This window comes from Chiloscyllium plagiosum, unplaced genomic scaffold (genome assembly GCF_037043375.1).
Source record: "Chiloscyllium plagiosum isolate Xiang-an unplaced genomic scaffold, Cpla_swu_hap1 HiC_scaffold_30, whole genome shotgun sequence".
In the NCBI taxonomy this organism is placed as follows: domain Eukaryota; kingdom Metazoa; phylum Chordata; class Chondrichthyes; order Orectolobiformes; family Hemiscylliidae; genus Chiloscyllium; species Chiloscyllium plagiosum.
The window spans coordinates 54,135,696-54,156,705 of NW_028270168.1; positions in this window are offsets into that span (position 1 = coordinate 54,135,696).

Sequence of the window (21,010 nt, forward strand, 5' to 3'; positions counted from 1 at the left end):
AGCACTTGTAAAAGGAGGACGACAGATAAAAGGCAGCAACCACACAGTCAGTGAGGGAGGGAGAGAAAGAAACCTACACTGCTAACTGACATTTACTGCATTTGCTGTTTGAGTTCATCTATCTCTGGACATCAGAGTGCAGCTAGGAAAAATTAATGAACAGCGAAATTCACAGCTCACCTTGGAGGAACCTGTATAGGAGAATACAGAGCACACGAACAGATAAGTGCATAGTTTTTAAAGGTAACCTTGCTGTAGGTCCACAGCAGTGAGTACAGTGGGTTCTTTATTGATTATATGTTTAATTGAGATCTGTTTCTTGATTTAAATTTAAAAAATATAAACCATAAGTATTAAGTTAACTTGGAGCACTGTATTTTAGAGCAAAAAGCAATTTTCTGGGTCTGTAGATTGCGAAGGAGCAAAGATGGCCTTTAGTAGAGGGATATGCTCTTCCTATCAGATATGGGAGTTTAGGGACAGTTTCCAAATTAACTGATGATTATGTCTGCAGGAAGTGTCTTCAGTTGCGAATCCTATCAGATCACATGGATTGGTTGGAGAGGCAGATAGAGGTAATATGTAATTAACAAGACCTTGAGGCTGTGATGGATGACAGTTGTCGGAAGGGAGAAAAGCTGTAGATATAGTCAGGTAGATGGGTTAACTCCAGGAAAGGTAAGAGGTGTAGGCAGGTAGTTCAGGAGTCTTCTACGGCTATCCCCATGTCAAGCAAGTATGCTGTTTTGGAAAATGTACAGGGTGATGGACGCTCAGGGGAATGTAGCACAAATAGCCAAGTTTCTGGTATTGAGACTGGCTATAATGCAATGAGGGGTATGTCGGGTTCCAAGAGATCGATTATGCTAGGGGACCCTCTAGTCTGAGGTACAGACAGATGTTTCGGTGGCCAGCAGCAAAAAATCAGAATGGAGTGTTGCTTCCCTGGTGCCAGGATCCAAGGATGTCTCAGAGAGGGACATGTTCTCATGGGGGAGAGGGGTCAGCAGGGGGTCATTGTACACAGTGGAACCTCGGAAACACCATTAGCCATGCGGCTGATGCAGCTACCACCCCCACGCTGATTGATGATGTCACTTCTGCCCCCATCATGGCCACTCCCACAGCCACTTCCGGCCCTCACATCATCGCTGATGCCACACCCTCAGTGACTTCCGCCACCCCTACTGCCGTGTCTGCCACCACTTCCGTCCCCACCAACGCCACTCACCTGCATTCTGCTGACACGCCCCCCACAGACCCCACTGTCACTATCTCCACCCCCCAGAACCCCGAGGGGAACACTAACCCTGCTCATGACTCTACCCCCATTCCCCCCACCATCACACCCACTCCAGGTACTGGCTCCAACCCCACTCCCAGCTCTACACCCACACCAGCTCCCAGCTCCCAGCCCTGCCAAGTTTTCACCATCCCTCCAGACCTCCCCCTCACTGAGGATGAACGATCAGTCCTCAGCAAAGGACTCACCTTCATCCCCCCTCCGTCCACGCATCAATGAATTTAATACACGCCGTGACATCGAACAATTCTTCCGTCGCCTCTGCCTCCGAGCTTACTTTCACAATCAGGACTCCCGCCCACCTTCCGAGGACCCCTTCGCCCACCTCCAACACAATGCATCCACCTGGACACCCCGCGCTGGCCTATTACCTGCCCTCGACCTCTTCATTTCCAACTGCCGCCGGGACATTAACCGCCTCAACCTGTCGACCCCCCTCCCCCACTCCAACCTCTCATCCTCACAACGCGCAGCCCTCCAATCCCTCTGCTCCAATCCTGACCTCACCATCAAGCCAGCGGACAAAGGGGGCGCAGTGGTAGTCTAGCGCACTGACCTCTACATCGCTGAAGCCAAACGCCAACTCGAGGACACCTCTTCCTACCACCCCCTTGACCATGACCCCACCCCCCATCACCAAACCATCATCTCCCAGACCATACAGAACCTCATCACCTCAGGAGATCTCCCACCCACAGCTTCCAACCTCATAGTCCGGGAACCCCGCACTGCCCGGTTCTACCTCCTTCCCAAGATCCACAAGCCTGACCACCCTGGCCGACCCATTGTCTCAGCATGCTCCTGCCCCACTGAACTCATTTCTACCTACCTCGACACTATCCTATCCCCCCTAGTCCAGGAACTCCCCACATACATTCGAGACACCACCCACGCCCTCCACCTCCTCCAAGATTTCCGTTTCCCCGGCCCCCAATGCCTCATCTTCACCATGGATTTACAATCCCTCTACACCTCCATCCGCCATGACCAGGGCCTCCAAGCCCTCCGTTTTTTCCTCTCCAGACGTCCCCAACAGTACCCTTCCACCGACACTCTCATTCGTTTGGCCGAACTGGTCCTCACCCTTAATTTCTCCTTTGAATCCTCCCACTTCCTCCAGACCAAAGGGGTAGCCATGGGCACACGTATGGGCCCCAGCTATGCCTGTCTCTTTGTTGGCTACGTAGAGCAGTTGATCTTCCGTAATTACGCCGGCACCACTCCCCACCTCTTCCTCCGCTACATTGATGACTGCATTGGCGCCACCTCGTGCTCCCGCGAGGAGGTTCAGCAATTCATCAACTTCACCAACACATTCCACCCTGACCTTAAATTTACCTGGACCATCTCTGACACCTCCCTCCCCTTCCTGGACCTCTCCATCTCCATCAGTGACGACCGACTTGACACTGAAATTTTCTACAAACCCACCGACTCCCACAGCTACCTGGATTACACCGCTTCCCACCCTACCTCTTGCAAAAATGCCATCCCGTATTCCCAATTCCTCCGCCTCCGCCGTATCTGCTCCCAGGAGGAGCAGTTCCACCATAGAACACACCAGATGGCTTCCTTCTTTAGAGACCGCAATTTCCCTTCCCACGTGATTAAAGATGCCCTCCAACGCATCTCATCCACATCCCGCACCTCCGCCCTCAGACCAAACCCCTCCAACCGCAACAAGGACAGAACGCCCCTGGTGCTCACCTTCCACCCTACCAACCTTCGCATAAACCAAATCATCCGCCGACATTTCCACCACCTCCAAACAGACCCCACCACCAGGGATATATTTCCCTCCCCACCCCTCTCCGCCTTCCGCACAGACCGTTCCCTCCGTGACTACCTGGTCAGGTCCACGCCCCCCTACGACCCACCCTCCCATCCTGGCACTTTCCCCTGCCACCGCAGGAACTGTAAAACCTGCGCCCACACCTCCTCCCTCACCTCCATCCAAGGCCCTAAAGGAGCCTTCCACATCCATCAAAGTTTTACCTGCACATCCACTAATGTCATCTATTGTATCCGTTGCTCCCGATGCGGTCTCCTCTACATTGGGGAGACTGGGCGCCTCCTAGCAGAGCGCTTTAGGGAACATCTCTGGGACACCCGCACCAATCAACCAAATCGCCCCGTGGCTCAACATTTCAACTCCCCCTCCCACTCTGCCGAGGATATGGAGGTGCTGGGCCTCCTCCACCGCCGCTCCCTCACCACCAGACGCATGGAAGAAGAACGCCTCATCTTCCGCCTCGGAACACTTCAACCCCAGGGCATCAATGTGGATTTCAACAGTTTCCTCATTTCCCCTTCCCCCACCGCATCCTAGTTTCTAACCTCCAGCAACATGATCCCCTGACGTGTCCGGACTTGTCCGACCTGCCTAGCTCCTTTTCCACCTATCCACTCCACCCTCTCCTCCCTGACCTATCACCTTCATCTCCTTCCCCACTGACCTATTGTACTCTATGCTACTCTATCCCCACCCCCACCCTCCTCTAGCTTATCTCTCCACGCTTCAGTCTCTCTGCCTTTATTCCTGATGAAGGGCTTTTGCCCGAAACGTCTATTTTGCCTGTCCTCGGATGCTGCCTGAATTGTTGTGCTCTTCCAGCACCACTGATCCAGAATCTGGTTTCGAGCATCTGCAGTCATTGTTTTTACCACAGTGGAACCAATGACATAGGAAGGGAAAAGGATGAGATTCTGAAGGGAGTTTGCAGGGAGTTAGGGAGGAATTTAAAGAGTAGTAATATCTGGATTACTCCCAGTGCTATGAGCTAGTGAGAATAGGAATAGGAGGATCGAGCAGATGGAATGCATGGCTGAGGAGCTTGCGCAGGGGAGAAGGGTTCACATTTTTGGATCATTTGAATCTCTTCTGGGGTAGAAGAGATCTGTGTAAGAAGGACGGATTGCACCTGAATTGGAAGGGGACTGATATACTGGCAGGGAGATTTGCTAGAGCTGCTCAGGAGGATTTAAACTAATAAGGTGGGAGGTTGGAACCCAGAGAGATAGTGAGGAAAGAGATCAATCTGAGACTGATACAGTTGGGAAAAGGGGCGAGTCAAACAGTCAGGGCAGAGAGAAACAAAGCAGAGAACAAGGTAGGATTGATAAATTAAACTGCATTTATTTCAAAGCAAGATGCCTAAGAAGGAAGGCAGATGAACTCAGAGCATGGTTAGGAAGATGGGACTGGAATATCATAGCAATTACAGAAATATGGCTCAGGGATGGGCAGGACTGGCAGCTAAATGTTCCAGGGTACAAATGCTACAAGAAGGACGAAAAGAGGGACAAGAGGGGAGGGGAGTAATGTTTTTGATAAGGGATAGTATTACTCCTGTACTTAGAACATAGAAGAATACAGCGCAGTACAGGCCCTTGGGCCCTCGATGTTGCGCCGATCCAAGCCCACCTAACCTATACTAACCCACTATCCTCCATATACCTATCCAATGCCCGCTTAAATGCCCATAAAGAGGGAGAGTCCACCACTGCTGCTGGCAGGGCATTCCATGAACTTACGACTCGCTGAGTGAAGAACCTACCCCTAACTTCAGTCCTATATCTACCCCCCCTTAATTTAAAGCTATGCCCCCTTGTAATACCCGACTCCATACGCGGGAAAAGGTTCACACTGTCAACCCTATCTAACCCCCTAATCATCTTGTACACCTCAATCAAGTCACCCCTAAACCTTCTTTTCTCCAATGAAAACAGCCCCAAGTGTCTCAGTCTATCCTCATACGATCTTCCTTCCATACCAGGCAACATCCTGGTAAACCTCCTCTGCACCCGCTCCAGTGCCTCCACATCCTTCCTATAGTATGGCGACCAAAACTGCACACAATATTCCAGATGCGGCCACACCAGAGTTTTATACAACTGCATCATGACCTCAGGACTCCGGAACTCAATTCCTCTACCAATAAAAGCCAGTACGCCATATGCCTTCCTCACCGCACTATTTACCTGGGTGGCAACTTTCAGAGATCTGTGTACATGGACACCAAGATCCCTCTGCTCATCCACACTACCAAGTATCCGACCATTAGCCCAGTACCCCATCTTTTTGTTATTCTTCCCAAAGTGAATCACCTCACACTTAGCTACATTGAATTCCATTTGCCACCTTTCTGCCCAGCTCTGCAGCTTCTCTATATCCTGCTGTAACCTGCCACATCCTTCCTCACTGTCAACAACTCCTCCGACTTTCGTATCATCCGCAAACTTGCTCACCCAACCTTCTAACCCCTCTTCCAGGTCATTTATAAAAATGACAAACAGCAATGGTCCCAAAACAGATCCTTGCGGAACACCGCTAGTGACGGCACTCCATGAAGAAACTTTGCCATCAACTACTACCCTCTGTCTTCTTCCATCCAGCCAATTCCTAATCCAAACCTCCAACTCACCCTCAATGCCATATCTCCGTATTTTCTGCAGTAGCCTACCATGGGGAACCTTATCAAACGCCTTACTAAAATCCATATATACCACATCTACTGCTTTCCCCTCATCAACCTCCTTCGTCACCTTTTCAAAGAATTCAATAAGGTTTGTGAGGCACGACCTGCCCTTCACAAAACCATGCTGACTATCCTTGATCACATTATTCCTATCCAGATGTGCATAAATCCTATCCCTTACAATTCTCTCTAAGACTTTGCCCACAACAGAAGTGAGACTCACCGGCCTATAGTTACTAGGGTTATCCCTACTCCCCTTTTTGAACAAGGAAACCACATTTGCTATCCTCCAGTCTTCTGGCACTACTCCTGTAGACAAAGAGGACATAAAAATCAAGGCCAATGGCTCTACAATCTCCTCCCTTGCTTCCCAGAGAATCCTAGGATAAATGCCATCAGGCCCAGGGGACTTATCTATTTTCACCTTTTCCAGGATTTCCAACACCTCTTCTCTACATACCTCAAAGCCATCCATTCTACTTATTTGTGACTCAGTATTCACATCGACGACAATGCCCTGTTCCTGAGTAAATACTGAGGAAAAGTATTCATTCAGTGTCTCCCCAATCTCTTCCGCCTCCACACGCAACTTCCCACTACTATCCTTGACTGGACCTATTCCTACCCTAGTCATTCTTTTATTCCTAACATACCTATAGAAAGCCTTAGGGTTTTCCCTAATCCTACCGACTAAGGACCTTTCATGTCCCCTCCTTGCTGCTCTTAGCTCTCTCTTCAGGTCCTTCCTGGCTACCCTATAACTCTCAATCGCCCCAATTGAACCTTCACGTCTCATCTTGAGATAGGCCGCCCTCTTCCATTTAACAAGGGATTCCAATTCCTTATTAAACCACGGCTCCCTCGCACGACCCTTTCCTCCCTGCCTGACAGGTACATAATTATCAAGGACATTCAATAGTTGCTCCTTGAACAAGCTCCACATATCATTTACACTCTTGCCTTGGAGTCTACTTTTCCAAGCCACACATCCTAAGTCATGCCTCACCGCATCATAATTTCCCTGACCCCAGCTATAACTCTTGCCCTGTAGTACACACTTATCCCTCTCCATCACGAGAGTAAAAATCACCGAATTATGGTCACTATCCCCAAAGTGCTCACCTACCTCTAATTCTAACACCTGGCCTGGTTCGTTACCCAGAACCAAATCCAGTATGGCCTCACCTCTTGTTGGTCTGTCTACATATTGTGTCAGGAAACTCTCCTGCACACATTGAACAAACACTGACCCATCTAACAAACTTGAGCTATAGCTTTCCCAATCAATATCAGGAAAGTTAAAGTCCCCCATAACCACCACCCTATTACTGTCACTCATCTCCTGAATCACCTTCCCTATCCTTTCTTCTACGTTTCTAGGACTATTGGGAGGCCTGTAAAAGACTCCTAACAGGGTGACCTCACCTTTCCTATTCCGAACCTCAGCCCAAACTACCTCAGATGGCAAGTCCTCATCCATCGTCCTTTCCACCACTGTAATACTATCTTTGACAAGCAATGCCACACCTCCCCCTCTTTTACCCCCACCTCTGACCCTACTAAAACATTTAAATCCTGGAACCTGCAACAGCCAATTCTGTCCCTGTTCTAGCCATGTCTCCGTAATAGCCACAACATCGAAGTCCCAGGTGCCAACCCACGCTGCAAGTTCACCTACCTTATTTCGTATACTTCTTGCATTGAAGTATACACACTTCAAGCCACTTTCCTGTTTACAGACACCCACCTTGGAAATTGATGCCATGTTCCTAACCTCCCTACACTCCAGGCCCTGCACCCTGAAGCTACAATCTGGGTTCCCATGCCCCTGCAGAGTTAGTTTAAACCCCCCCCCAAGAGCACTAGCAAACCTCCCCCCAAGGATACTGGTGCCCCTCAGGTTCAGGTGTAGACCATCCTGTTTATAGAGGTCCCACCGTCCCCAGAAAGAACCCCAGTTATCCAAAAACCGGAATCCCTCCCTCCTGCACCATCCCTGTAGCCACGCATTTAAGTGTTCTCTTTCCCTATTCCTCGAATCTCTATCACGTGGCACGGGTAACAAACCAGAGACAACAACTCTGTTCGTTCTAACTCTGAGCTTCCAACCGAGCTCCCTGAAAGTCTGTCTAACATCCTCGGCACTCCTCCTACCTATGTCGTTGGTGCCAATATGGACCACGACTTCGGGCTGCTCCCCCTCCCCCTCCAGGACCCGGAAAACACGATCAGAGACATCACGTACCCTTGCACCTGGGAGGCAACATACCAATCGTGAGTCTCTCTCGTTCCCACAAAACCGCCTATCTGTGCCCCTAACTATCGAGTCCCCAATTACTACTGCTCTGCTCTTCTTCACCCTTCCCTTCTGAGTAACGGGGACAGGCTCCGTGCCAGAGGCCTGAACCCCATTGCTTACCCCTGGTAAGTCCCCCCCCCCACAAGTATCCAAAACGGTATACTTGTTCTTGAGGGGAATGGCCGCAGGGGGTCCCTGCACTGGCTGCTTCCTCCCAGTCCCCCTCACTGTCACCCATCTATCTTGGGGAGGATATTCCTGGGACTACATCCAGGGAGGTTATTTGGGTGGAACTGAGAAATAAAAAAGAGATAATCACTTTATTGGCATTGTATTATAAACCACCTGATAGTCAGCGGGAAATTGTGAAACAAATTTGTAAGGAGATCTCAGTTACCTGTAAGAATAATAAGTTGGTTATGATAGGGGATTTAACTTTCCAAACACAGACTGGGACTGCCATAGTGTTAAGGGTTTAGATGGAGAGGAATTTGTTAAGTGGGTACAAGAATATTTTCTGTTTCAGTATGTGGATATACCTACTAGAGAAGGTGCACAACTTGACCGACTCTTGGGAAATAAGGCAGGGCAGGTGACTGAGGTGTCTCCCAAAAGGAGCATTTTGGGGCCAGTGACCATAATTCTATTGGTTTAAAATAGTGATGGAAAAGGATAGACCGGATCTAAAAGTTGATTGCGGTCAGATGTTCGCAGATAAAGGGACGTCGAAAATGGGAAGCCTTCAGAAATTAGATAACGAGAATCCAGAGAAAGTATATTCCAGTTAGGGTGAAAGGGAAGGCTGGTAGGTATAGGGATTGCTGGGTGACTCGAGAAATTGAGCATTTGGTTAAGAAAACGAAGGAAGCATATGTATACTTAAGACAGAAATTAGGAGGGCCAAATGGGGACATGAGATAGCTTTGGCAAATAGAGTTAAGGAGAATCCAAAGAAATTTTATGAATACATTAAGGACAAAAGAGTAACTAGGGAGAGAATAGATCCCCTCATGGATCAGAGGAGAAAGTGAGGACTGCAGATTAGATTAGATTACTTACAGTGTGGAAACAGGCTTTATTTGCCTGGCCCGGGAGGGGGTCACCGAGGGCACTTTCACCGTCCTCCATGAGGGCGTGGCCTACCGCGCCTTCTGGACGGCGGACGGCGTGCTGTGCCACCTGTGCCGCGAGGTGGGGCACATAAGAAAAAACTGCCCCACCCAGAAGGCCGCCCAGCCCGCGCCGATGGTGGTGCCGCCGCACCCACTCCCCCTCCCCCGAAGTCAACACCACAGGCCCCGGCACCGGAGGCTAAGCCGGGGGCTTGCAATGTCCCAACCTCTGGCAGGGAGGGGGGTGAGCGTCCGGCCAGCCAGAAGGCGCGGAATAAAACGCAACGCGTCAGGCCCGCCCACGGGGAGACCACCCTATCCCCTTCCCCGGAACCTAGCCCACGACCTGCCCCGCCCCGGCACGACAATGCCCCTGCGGCCGTGCCAGCGTCGCCCCGGCGCGGGAACCCTGACTGCTGCTTCGACTCCTCCGGCCTCTGGGGAGGACCTTAAGAACCACGAGGGCCGTGGTGCGGGCGACGACGGAGGGCCCGCCGCTGGGTCGTCGAGCGGTGGAGGGGAGGAGGGTGTTATCCTCGCTCCTCCCCCCCCAGACTGTTTTTCAGGGGGCCTTGGCCTTGGGGGACGACCTTTTCCCTGAGGAGCCAGGCGTCCCGGTGTCGGGAGAGGAGCGGGGCCCCAAGCCTCTGCTGCCCGACGACCCGAACTCGGGGCGTTCCGGGAAGGGGTGCGCCGAGGAAGGTACCGCCGGTGACCCTGGGGGTGGGGTCGCTGGGGGTTTGAGGCCGGTTGGCGGCGCCGGACCAGCCCCCATCCTCTCGGTGGGGGAGGGGTCGGTGACCGAGGGCGACCTCCCGGAGGAGGGTTTGGGATCGGTGGCGGACACCGGGGACGACGCGGACTCCGTCTGCAGTGACGTCTTTGAGTCCCAGGTGCCCCCCACCGATCTCCCCCTCATCCCCCTCGAGGAACTCCGGGAATTTGTCGAGGAAACTCGGAGTCGCCGGGATAGAGCCCAACTGGCGCTCGACCGCTGGAGCTCTTTTGAGAAAGTTTACTGGTCGGCCCACGCTGCTCGCCAGGCGCCTGGGCTCGACATTAACGAGCGAAAGCGAGTCAGGAACTTCCTGGGGGCACTCCTGGTGAGGGCGAGGGACTTCAGTGCCCCTCCCTCGTCCTCCCTGTAAATATATACACGGGCTTGTTAATTGTACCGGTGGTGGTTGCACAAAGCTTCCGACATGGAGACGACTATAGCCAGCCTCAACATCAACGGCAGCAGGGAGTCACAGCGCAGATTCCAGACCCTCTCGGTCCTTCGGGACGGGAGGTATGCGGTGTGCTTCCTGCAAGAAACCCACACTACCCCGGGAGACGAAGCCACCTGGCTCCTGGAGTGGCGAGGGGGGGGTCTACATGAGTCACCTCACCCGCAGATCTGGCGGGGTGGCTATCCTGTTGGCCCCGCATTTTCAGCCGGAGATCTTGGGGGTCAGGGAGCCAGTGCCAGGCCGTTTGCTTCACCTGACGGTTCGGCTGGGGGGCGCGGTGCTTCACTTGGTGAACGTCTACGCTCACCTGGCCGGGCCGAGGCAAGCGAGCTTCTTCGAAGAAGTGTCCGCTCATCTCGCTTCCATCGACAAGAACCAGTACGTCGTCCTCGGGGGAGATTTTAACTGCGTCCTCGAGGGCAGGGACCACGGCGGTGCCCGCACTGGCTGCGCGTCGGGGAAGAGGTTGGGGGACTTGGTCAAGTCCTTCGACCTGGTGGACGTCTGGCGGAATCTCCATCCCGACTCCATCGCCTTCACTTTCGTGAGACCTGGGGTCGGAGCGTCCAGAATCGACCGTCTGTACGTTTCGCGGGCGTACGCCTCGTGTTTTCCGAAGGCCTCCACGCGGCTGGTGTCGTGCACGGACCACCACCTGGTGTGGGCGGAACTCCTTCCGTTCGACAGAAATGGATCAGTCCCGGCACACACACACACACACAGGTGCTGGGGTAAAAATAAGCACTACTGCAGTTAGGCAGTAGTGTGGGGGTTTAAAAAAAACAGCATATTAAGTGCACAAGAATAAAAAATAGTAAACAGGGACTTGCCCTTTGATGTGAAGGGCACTGCTTGTCACTGGCCACTTGGGTGTTTCCTTTCTTCCTCGTCATAAACTCAATCAAAATGATGAGACTCAGTTTCCACACACAAGGCCATGTTGACAATCTCTAATCCATCCTTGCCTTTCTCAATACATTCAAATCCTATCCCTTAGAGTTCTCTCCCACAGCATGCCCACTACTGATGTCAGGCTATAGTTCCCTGGCATTTCCTTTCCAACTTTCTTAAATGATGGCACCACATTAGCCAGCCTCCAGTTTTCTCACATCTCAGCACCTCACCCATTGCTACCAATGATACAAATATCTCAGCAAGAGGCCCAGCAATTACTTCCCTGGCTTCCCACAGAGTTCTGGGACTCACCTGATCAGGTCCTGGGGATTTATCTACCTTATGTATTTTAAGATTTCCATATTTCTGTAATATAGAAACTTTTCAAGATATCACTATTTATTTTCTCAAGTACTCAGGTACAGGCAGCTGGGATCAAGGAAATCCCTGGAGGTATACAGGAAATACATGAGTTTACTGAAGAAGGAAATAAGGAGGGTGAAAAGGGGCATGAGATAGCCCTGGCTAAACAGATTAGGATGAATCCAAAGAGGTACTTTAAATATGTTAAAGGAAAATGAATAACTAGGGGCAGAATAGGGCCCCTCAGAACCAAAGTTGACATGTATGTGTAGGACCATAGGAGAAGGTTTTCAATGATTATTTCTCCTCTGTGTTTACCATGGAGGAAGACATGGAGACTTGGGAACTTGGGAAGTAAGTGGTGATATCTTGGGGACAGTCCATACCCCCAATAGGGGAGGTGCTAGATGTATTACGGTGTATGAAGTTGGATAAATCTCCTGGCCCTGACCAGATATACCCAAGAACCCTGCAAAAGGCTAGAGAAGAAATTGTGAGGGCCCTGGCTGATATTTTTGCATCAACGTTAGCCACAAGTGAGGTCCAGAAAGACTGGAGGGTAGCGAATGTTGTACCATTATTCAAGAGGGTTGCAAAGAAAAGCCTGGGAACTATAAGCCTAACATCACTAAGCCTAACATCTGTGGTGGGTACTTGAGAAGATACTGAGGGATACGATATACATACATTTGGAAAGACAGGGTTTGATCAGGAGTAATCAGCATGGCTTTGTGAGTGGGAGATCATGCCTCACAAATTTGTTAGAGCTCTTTGATGAAGTGACCAGGAAGGTTGAAGAGAGCATGGCAGTAGATGTAGTCTATATGGATTTCAGTATGGATATCATGCCTTTGATAAAGTTCCATATGGTAAGCTGCTCTGGAAGGTTAGATCACATGAAAAATTGGATACACAATTGGCTTGATGGTAGGAAGCAGTGGGTAATAATGGAAGGATGCTTGTAAGACTGGAGACCTGTGACCAGTGGAGTGCCTCAGAGGTCAGTGCTGGGCCCCTTGCTGTTTGTTATCTATATCAATGATTTGGATCAGAATGTACAAGGCCTGATTAGTAAGTTTACAGATGACACTAAAATAGGCTGCATTGTAGACAGTGAGGGAGGTTGTCAGAAATTGCAGCAGGACCTGGATCAGCTGGGGAAGTGGGCCAAGAAATGGCAAATGGGGTTTAATATAGATAAGTGTGAGGTGTTGTATTTTGGAAAATCAAATCAAGGTAGGAGTTTCATGGTGAATGGTTGGGCCTTAAGGAGTGCAGTGGAACAGAGGGACCTTGGAGTTCAGGTGCACGGTTCTCTGAAAGTGGAGTCACAGGTAGACAGGGCAGTGAAGGGGGCTTTTGGCACACTGACCTTATCAGTCAGGGCATTGAGTATAGAAGTTGGGAAGTTATACTTCAGTTGTACAGGACGTTGGTGAGGCCGCACTTGGAGTGTTGTGTTCAGTTTTGGTCACCTTGCTACAGGAAGGATGTTATTAATCTAGAGTGCAGAAGAAATTTACAAGGATGATGCCTGAACTCAATGGTCTGAGTTATAGGGAAGAGGTTGGACAAGCTAGGACGTTTTCTTTCGAACGTAGGAGCCTGAGGGGGGATCTTATAGAAGTGTATAAGATCATGAGAGGCATGGATAGGGTGAATGCACTCAGTCTTTTTCCCAGGGTTGGAGAATCGAGGATGAGAGGGCATGAATTTAAGGTTAGAGGGGAAACAATTAAATAGAACCTGAGGGGCAACGTTTTCCACAGAGGGTGGTATGCATATGGAATGAGCTGCCAGCGGATGTGGTTGAGGTGGGTATATTAACAACATTTAAAAGACATTTGGACAAAAACATGGATAGGAAAGGCTTATTAGATTACTTACAGTGTGGAAACAGGCCCTTCTGCCCAACAAATCCACGCCGACCCGCAACCCACCCAGACCCATTCCCCTACACCTAACACAACAGGCAATTTAGCATGGCCAATTCATCTTACCTGCACGTTTTTGGATTGTGGGAGGAAACCGGAGCACCCGGAGGAAACCCACGCATACACGGGGAGAACGTGCAAACTCCACACAGTCAGTCGCCTGAGGCGGGAATTGAACCCAGGTCTCTGGCGCTGTGAGGCAGTAGTGCTAACCACTGTGCCACCGTGTCGCCCACAGTTTAGAAGGATATGGACCAAGTGCAGGGAAATGGGGTTAGCGTTGATGGACATTTTGGTCGGCATGGACCAGTTTGGGCCAAATGGCCTGTCTCCGTGCTGTGGGACTCTATGACTCTGTAAATTCTCTCGCTTCCATCGTAAATATTGATGGAAAATATTTGTTTATTATTTCACCCATCTCCTGCGGTTCCAATTCTTGGGGCTATAGGGACCAAAGAGCATTGGGAGAAAGTTGGAATAGTTGATTGAGTTGGATGATTAGTCATGATTGTATTCAATGGCGGAGAAGGCTCAAAGGGCTGGATGAATGCTCATATTTTCCATGTTGCTTTGTGTTTCTGACTGCCCTCCAGAATCTCCCAACCCTGCAAGCCTGTTTCTATCTTCTTCCCAAAATCCACAAACAAGACTGCCCTAGCAGACTCACCATTTCAGCTGTTCCTATCCCACTGAACCAATTTCCTCCATAGAACATAGAACATAGAACATAGAACAATACAGCACAGAACAGGCCCTTCGGCCCACGATGTTGTGCCGAACATTTGTCCTAGCTTAAGCACCCATCCATGTACCTATCCAATTGCCGCTTCAAGGTCACCAAAGATTCTGACTCTACCACTCCCACAGGCAGCGCATTCCATGCCCCCACCACTCTCTGGGTAACGAACCCACCCCTGACATCTCCCCTATACCTTCCACCCTTCACCTTAAATTTATGTCCCCTTGTAACACTCTGTTGCACTCGGGGAAAAAATTTCTGACTGTCTACTCTATCTATTCCTCTGATCATCCTATTACCCTCTATCAAGTCACCCCTCATCCTTCGCCGTTTCAACGAGAAAAGGCCTAGCACTCTCAACCTATCCTCTTACGACCTATTCTCCATTCCAGGCAACATCCTGGTAAATCTTCTCTGCACCCTCTCCAAAGCTTCCACATCTTTCCTAAAGTGAGGTGACCAGAACTGCACACAGTACTCCAAATGTGGCCTAACCAAAGTCCTGTACAGTTGCAACATCACTTCACGACTCTTGAATTCAATCCCTCTGCTAATGAACGCTAATACACCATAGGCCTTCTTACAAGCTCTATCCACCTGAGTGGCTACTTTCAAAGATCTATGAACATAGACCCCAAGATCCCTCTGTTCCTCCACCTCACTAAGAACCCTACCGTTAACCCTGTATTCCGCATTCTTATTTGTCTTTCCAAAATGGACAACCTCACACTTGGCAGGGTTGAACTCCATCTGCCACTCCTCAGCCCAGCTCTGCATCATATCTAAGTCTCTTTGCAGCTGACAACAGCCATCCTCACTATCCACAACTCCACCAATCTTCGTATCATCTGCAAATTTACTGACCCACCCTTCAACTCCCTCATCCAAGTCATTAATAAAAATTACAAACAGCAGAGGACCCAGAACTGATCCCTGCGGAACTCCACTTGTAACTGGGCTCCAGGCTGAATATTTGCCATCTACCACCACTCTCTGACTTCGACCGGTTAGCCAGTTTTCTATCCAATTGGCCAAATTTCCCTCTATCCCATGCCTCCTGACTTTCCGCATAAGCCTGCCATGGGGAACCTTATCAAATGCCTTACTAAAATCCATGTATACTACATCCACTGCTCATCCACATGCTTGGTCACCTCCTCAAAGAATTCAATAAGACTTGTAAGGCAAGATCTACCCTTCACAAATCCGTGCTGGCTGTCCCTAATCAAGCAGTGTCTTTCCAGATACTCATAAATCCTATCCCTCAGTACCCTTTCCATTACTTTGCCTACCACCAAAGTAAGACTAACTGGCCTGTAATTCCTGGGGTTATCCCTATTCCCTTTTTTGAACAGGGGCATAACATTCGCCACTCTCCAGTCCCCTGGTACCACCCCCGTTGACAGTGAAGATGAAAAGATCATTGCCAACAGTACTGCAATTTCTTCTCTTGCTTCCCACATAATCCTAGGATATATCCCGTCAGGCCCGGGGGACTTGTCTATCCTCAAGTTGTTCAAAATGTCCAACACATCTTCCTTCCTAACAAGTATCTCCTCTAGTTTACCAATCCGTTTCACACTCTCCTCTTCAACAATACGGTCCCTCTCGTTTGTAAATACTGAAGAAAAGTACTCATTCAAGACCTCTCCTATCTCTTCCGACTCAATACACAGTCTCCCACTACTGTCCTTGATCGGACCTACCCTCGTTCTCGTCATTCTCATGTTTCTCACATACGCATAAAATGCCTTTGGGTTATCCTTGATCCTATCCGCCAAAGATTTTCCATGCCCTCTCTTAGCTCTCCTAATCCCTTTCTTCAGGTCCCTTCTGGCTATCCTGTATCCCTCCACTGCTCTGTCTGAACCCTGTTTCCTCAACCTGATGTAAGCCTCCTTCTTCCTCTTTACAAGACATTCAACCTCCCTCGTCAACCAAGGTTCCCTCACATGACCATTTCTTTCCTGCCTGACAGGTACATACATATCAAGGACACGTCGTATCTGTTCCTTGAAAAAGTTCCACATTTCCACGACATCCTTCCCTGACAGCCTATGCTCCCAACTTATGCTCCTCAGATCCTGTCTTACAGCATCGTAATTACCCTTCCCCCAATTGTAAAACCTACGCTGTTGCACGCACCTATCTCTCTCCATAACCAAGGTGAAAGTCACAGAATTGTGGTCACCATCACCAAAATGTTCACCCACTAACAAGCCCATCACTTGTCCCGGTTCATTACTGAGTACCAAATCCAATATGGCCTCCCCTCTGGTCGGACAATCTACATACTGAGTTAGAAAAGCTTCCTGGACACACTGCGCAAACACCGCCCCATCCAATCTACTTGATCTAAAGAGCTTCCAATCAATATTTGGGAAGTTGAAATCGTCCATGACTCCTACCCTGTGGCTTCTGCACCTTTCCAAAATCTGTTTCCCAATCTGTTTCTCCACATCTCTGCTGCTATTGGGGGGCCTATAGTAAACACCCAACAAGGTGACTGCACCTTTCCTATTCCTGACTTCAGCCCATACTACCTCCAAAGGCAGATCCCCCTCGAACTGCCTTTCTGCAGCCGTTATACCATTTCTAATTAGCAACGCCACCCCCCTCCTTTTTTACCACCCTCCCTAATCTTACTGAAACATCTGTAACCAGGAACCTCCAACAACCATTCCTGTCCCTCTTCTATCCACGTTTCCGTGATGGCCACAACATCGTAGTCCCAGGTACCGATCCACGCCTTAAGTTCACCCACCTTATTTCTGATACTCCTTGCGTTGAAGTATACACACTTGAACCCATCTCTGTGTCCGCAAGTATTCCCTGTCTGTGCTACCTTCTTCACAGCCTCCCTACATTCTTGGACATCCTGACAAACAGCTAGCCTACTTGCTGGACTACAACTCCGGATCCCATCCCCCCACCAAATTAGTTTAAACCCCCCCCCGAAGAGTGCTAGCAAACCTACCCCCCAGGATATTGATGCCCTTCTGGTTCAGGTGCAACCCGTCCTGCTTGTACAGGTCCCACCTTCTCCAGAATGCAGTCCAATTGTCCAAATACCTGAAGCCCTCCCTCCTACACCATCCTTGCAGCCACGTGTTCAACTGCACTCTCTCCCTATTCCTTGCCTCACTGTCACGTGGCACCGGCAACAACCCAGAGATGACGAATCTGTCTGTCCTAGCTTTTAGCTTCCAGCCTAACTCCCTGATCTCCTGAATGACCTCCCCTCCCCTCTTCCTACCTATGTCGTTGGTGCCAACGTGCACCACGACTTCTGGCTGCACACCCTCCCCCTTAAGGATTCTGAAGACACGGTCCGAGACGTCTCGGACCCTGGCACCCGGGAGGCAACAAACCATCCGAGAGTCTCGCCCATGTCCACAGAACCGCCTGTCTGTCCCTCTAACTAGAGAGTCTCCTATAACTAGCACTCTCCTCCTCTCCCCCTTTCCCTTCTGAGCCTCAGAGCCAGACCTCGCGCTACAGACCCGGTCACTGCAGCTTCCCCCTGCTACCCCAACAGTATCCAAAGCGGTATACTTATTGTTTAGGGGAACGACCACAGGGGATCCCTGCACTGCCTGCTTCCTCCCCTTCCCACCTCTAACTGTTACCCACCTTGACTCTATTGCTTGTTCAATCTCTTCCAACTGACATTTATGACTCTTCTAACACTTTGTCAGTCCCACAATTTCTAGTTTCCTGGTCCTAGCTGCCTCCTCTTCACCAATGGATGTTTAATCCCTCTACTGAGCCCTAACCTCACCCCAGTTTGTAATTCCAACCAGTACATCTTTAATATTTTAAACCTGTTCCAAACCCAACCCTGAAATATAATCCTAACTAATATCCTACAGGTTAACAACCTTCTCCTTGACATAACTCAAGCCTTGCTTGTAGTAAACTCTTCATTTCCGCAGGGTAATCCAGTGGGTCACTAACAACCTTTGCATGGTCACCTCCAGCCAGAGGATAAAACAGTCAATGAAATGTAGGGCTAATGGGGAAAATCAATTCCTTTTATTTGTTAGTGATCAGCTTACTTCCAGGGTACCTATTAGCTACATGAATGTTTCCAAGGCAGAGGGGAGAGTGAACTGGACTTACTGAACCACATTAGAGGTTGTACAGACCACTGCACACATCAATATTTGTGATCAAAATAGTAGCAAACTCCTCCAGCTTTCTCCTGCTTCCGTATCTGTCCAAATTAAGTATTGGATGATCTTATCTCACTCCCATGGTAACCAAAAACAAATGTCACCAAAATAATATTTATAGACCATGACTTCCCTGAGCAGAGAAGTAATTAGATTCAACGACTCTGGGGTGTTCTTGCCTCAGAATTGCCCCGTTCAGCCTGGTATGGATGGAATGTCGGAGAATTCTGTTCCATACTCCTTCCACTAATGAGAAAAATCACTGCAATGACCTTAACTATTCTGCACTTTTGTAAAAGAGCTAGCCAGGCACAGGGAAGGAAACTGACTCACCGGCACAGAGGGCTGCTGGAAACTAAAGTGATCCATGATCAGTGTTTGTGATAGGTTCACTGGGATTTCAACACTACTTACGCATCCAAAAGGAACAGGTAAAACTGCCCAGAAAAATGTTCTCAATGTAGTGCCCTCAGGAACTGACTGCTTCCAATTTCAAGCTGACCACTCTCCCACACTCAGTTCCCCACTCTTTTTACTGTCCCATTTAGTTTAGTCCCCACTCTCCTGCCCACTCACTTTGCCAGACAATTATTGAATTATTTTTCAGCAAGGGGCCCAGCAATCACTTCTCCAGCTTACCACATCCACTCTGAGAAACTGCTGAGTGCAACTTGATCCTGCATTTTCTCCATTTTACAGAGGAGAAGGTGCTGGACATCTTAAAATTCATAATGATATATAAATCCCCAGGACCTGATCGGGTACATCTTATAACTTTGTAGGAAGCTCAGGAAGTGATTGCTGGGCCCCTTGCTGAGATATTTGGATCATCGATAGCTAAGGGTGAAGTGGTGGAAGACTGAAGGTTGGCTAACATGGTGCCACTTAACTTAACAAAGTTAGTAACAAAAAGCCAGGGAACTAGAGACTGGTGAGTCTGATGTCAGTGGTGGGTGTCTTGTTGGAGGGGATTCTGAGGGACAGGATTTACATGGAAAGGGAAGGTCTGATTTGGGATAGTCAACATGGCTCTGTGCTTGGGAAATCATGTCTCACAAACTTGATAGATCTTTTTGAAGAAGTGACAAAGAAGATTGATGAAGTGAACGATATCTACATGGAGTTCAGCAAGGGCTTCCACAAGGTTCTGTATGGTTGACAGGTTAGCAACATTAGATCACATGCAATAATACAGGGAGACCTAGCCATTTGGATACAGAATTGGCTTGAAGGTAGAAAACAGAGGGTGATGGTGGAGGGTTGCTTTTGCAGACGACACCAAAATTGGTGGTGTAGAGGACAATGGAGAGAGTTATCTCAGAGTACAACAGGACCTTGATCAGATGGGCTAATTTGCCAAGGAGTGACAGATGGAGTTTAATTTAGATAAATGTGAGGTGCTGCATTTTGATATGGCAAATTGGGCAGGATTTACATATTTAATGATAGGGTCCTGGGGAGTGTTGCCAGGCAAAGAGAACTTGGGATGCAGGTTCATGGTTCCTTGAAGGTGGAGTCACAGGTAAACTGTGTTGTCTAGTTCCTCTTTAAACATGTTACAGACATCTCCGCCCAGAATGTTATGAATGAATTTGCCCAGGTATCCTACAATACCAAAGCAGTCAAATCAATATGAATACAAACTAGTACCAATACAAAACAGTCCCAACTTTATCAAGAACAAAGTTACAATGATCTTTAATACGAAATATAATATCTCTAATCCTGTTGGCCCCTTAAGGTTACAACACTTCCCAAATCTCTTGAAAATTTACACCATCGCTCTTTCTGTGGCTCTGCACTGAACTGCTGCAATGTAATATTTACTTGAAATGCTTTACCTGACTGCAATCTTAATCTTTTAATGATGTCTTATTTCTAACTTATTTTTAAACTCTGTAAAGTAATGCAACTACTTTTATTCCTCTTTTGTATCCATGATTTCTATCTAGGTACTTGTACTTAAGATGGTGCCATAAGAAGCAGACATTGTAAAAGCTTTTCACTGCCCTTCTACAATGGAGTACATGTGACAATAAAGGATAGTCTATTCTGTCTCTTGGTCTGCAAAGCTGCATTCTTCCTCTCTCTGAATGGTCAGCTGGTCTCTGTCTCTTGCCATGCTGGTCTCCTCAGAAGACCTCAGATGGTTCTGAGAGAGGTTCCAAGAGAGAGAAGTCTGCGGGTGAAACCATGTTTATATACCTTTTAAATATTTTTTTTGGAACTTTCTATAGTTCTGGGCAATGGGGAAGATATACTTAATAGCTTGAAACAAGAGTCAATCATTAAATGGTATGCTACTGTTAGTTGCTTTGTATAGCAGGACCCAGTGCCTTTCTATCTTGGCTTTATTTAGTTTAGTGGATAACTTGTTGGGGGTGTTTGTGAAGAATAAATGCTGTCTTTTACATTATGCTAATGTCATTAGTACCTGGCTGCTGTGTTTGCACTGTGTCTGGTGGGTTTTTGTGATTTCAA